The sequence below is a fragment of the Silurus aristotelis genome (assembly GCF_946808225.1).
Source record: "Silurus aristotelis genome assembly, chromosome: 14".
NCBI lineage: Eukaryota > Metazoa > Chordata > Actinopteri > Siluriformes > Siluridae > Silurus > Silurus aristotelis.
The window spans coordinates 959,026-961,525 of NC_139587.1; the positions used below are offsets into that span (position 1 = coordinate 959,026).

At 38.0% G+C, this 2,500-nt stretch overlaps 2 protein-coding genes across 2 annotated transcripts in view; both read right to left on the bottom strand.

Moving 5' to 3' along the window:
* lrit3a (info leucine-rich repeat, immunoglobulin-like and transmembrane domains 3a) overlaps nucleotides 1-2,500 on the bottom strand; it is an 89,166-nt gene that overhangs the window by 20,495 nt on the left and 66,171 nt on the right. The window lies entirely within an intron of this gene.
* The window catches only part of gpm6aa (glycoprotein M6Aa), a 16,747-nt gene that overhangs the window by 13,540 nt on the left and 707 nt on the right, over nucleotides 1-2,500 (bottom strand). The gene's annotated exons all lie outside the window — the stretch shown is intronic.

Consider the following 2,500-nt stretch of genomic DNA (forward strand, 5'->3'; position numbering starts at 1 on the left):
CTCACACTGTAATACCACATTACTCACAGTGTAGTACCACATTACTCACACTGTAATACCACATTACTCACACTGTAATACCACATTTTCTCACACAGTAGTACCACATTACTCACACTGTAGTACCACATTACTCACACTGTAATACCACGTTACTCACACTGTAATACCACATTACTCACACTGTAATACCACATTACTCACAGTGTAGTACCACATTACTCACACTGTAATACCACATTACTCACACTGTAATACCACATTACTCACTGTAATACCACGTTACTCACACTTTAATACCATGTTACTCACACTGTAGTACCACATTACTCACATTGTAATACCACATTTCTCACAGTGTAATACCACATTACTCACACTGTAATACCACGTTACTCACACTGTAATACCACATTACTCACAGTGTAGTACCCCATTACTCACACTGTAATACCACATTACTCACACTGTAATACCACATTGCTCACACTGTAATACCACATTACTCACACTGTAATACCACGTTACTTACACTGTAGCACCACGTTACTCACACTGTAGTACCACGTTACTTACAGTGTAATACCACGTTACTCACACTGTAGTACCACGTTACTCACACTGTAGTACCACGTTACTCACACTGTAATACCACGTTACTCACACTGTAGTACCACGTTACTCACACTGTAATACCACATTACTCACACTGTAATACCACATTACTCACACTGCAATACCACATTGCTCACACTGTAATACCACATTACTCACACTGTAGTACCACGTTACTCACACTGTAGTACCACGCTACTCACACTGTAATACCACGTTACTCACACTGTAATACCACATTACTCACACTGTAATACCACATTACTCACAGTGTAGTACCACATTACTCACACTGTAATACCACATTACTCACACTGTAATACCACATTACTCACACTGTAGTACCACGTTACTCACACTGTAGTACCACGCTACTCACACTGTAATACCACGTTACTCACACTGTAATACCACATTACTCACACTGTAATACCACATTACTCACAGTGTAGTACCACATTACTCACACTGTAATACCACATTACTCACACTGTAATACCACATTACTCACTGTAATATCACGTTACTCACACTTTAATACCACATTACTCACACTGTATTTCCACATTACTCACACTGTAGTACCACATTTCTCACATTGTAGTACCACATTACTAACACTATAGTACCACATTTCTCACAATGTAGTACCACATTACTCACACTGTAGTACCACATTTCTCACACTGTAGTACCACATTACTCACAGTGCACACTGTTACTCACACTCTATTATACTCAGTGAACATGTCATTATATTGTAGAAATATTTTCCTGCTTGGATTATATGTCATATTGTAGTACACACTGTAGTTCACTATCACAACACCATAACATTTTACTCACGCTGTAGTGTGCTGTAGTGCATCAGTAAACAAGCTGTGACCAAAGGACATCACAAGTGAAATAATGCTTAAGTTTATTACAGCATGACAGTCATTTCATTTTTCACAGGAGATCAGTGGTGCCTTTTGATTTGTGTATTTTCTCCGACAAAACGCTGAAACGCTTAAAGGGAAGACGACATACATGACCACTGTCATGGCAACAGGCGGTTCTGCTGCCCATCATTTCAAAGGGAGAGAGGGAATAGAAAAACAGCACACATGAAGAGCTGCCATGGAGATGGAGGGAAAAAAGGAGGAGGAGGCAAAGGAGAGAGAAAAAAGGGATAGAGCAGAAAAAGAAGAAGAAAGAGAGGAAATATGTAATGAGTAATATCTATCTATCTATCTATCTATCTATCTATCTATCTATCTATCTATCTATCTATCTATCTATCTATCTATCTATCTATCTATCTATCTATCTATCTATCTATCTATCCAAAAACATCATATATATATATATATATATATATATATATATATATATATATATATATATATATATATATATATATATATATATAGAGAGAGAGAGAGAGAGAGAGAGAGAGAGTAAACAATAGTGTAAAAAATATGAACAGAAATATTCTCCATCTTCATCCAGCACCTAAATGTAAACATGCCCATATAAGGTGTTTGGTAAATTTCAGTCTGCAGACAATCTGTTGTTATAAACATATTATAACCCTCAGCCCTCCAGTGAGTACATGACATTAAATATAAAGGCGACGTCTGCAAAGGAAAAATATCAGGACTGAAATGCGCAGCAAACAAAGACAAGCCTCTCGAACCCTTTACACACACACACACACACACACACACACACACACACACACACACACACACACACACACACACACACACACACACACACACACACAACAAACAATCCACTGCCTGCACATACACACCTCTTTACCAAACCATTGTTCATTTTCACACCATCTGTGTTGCATTTCTGGAGCAAATCCCAGCCGAGTGAGTGATGCATGCAAATT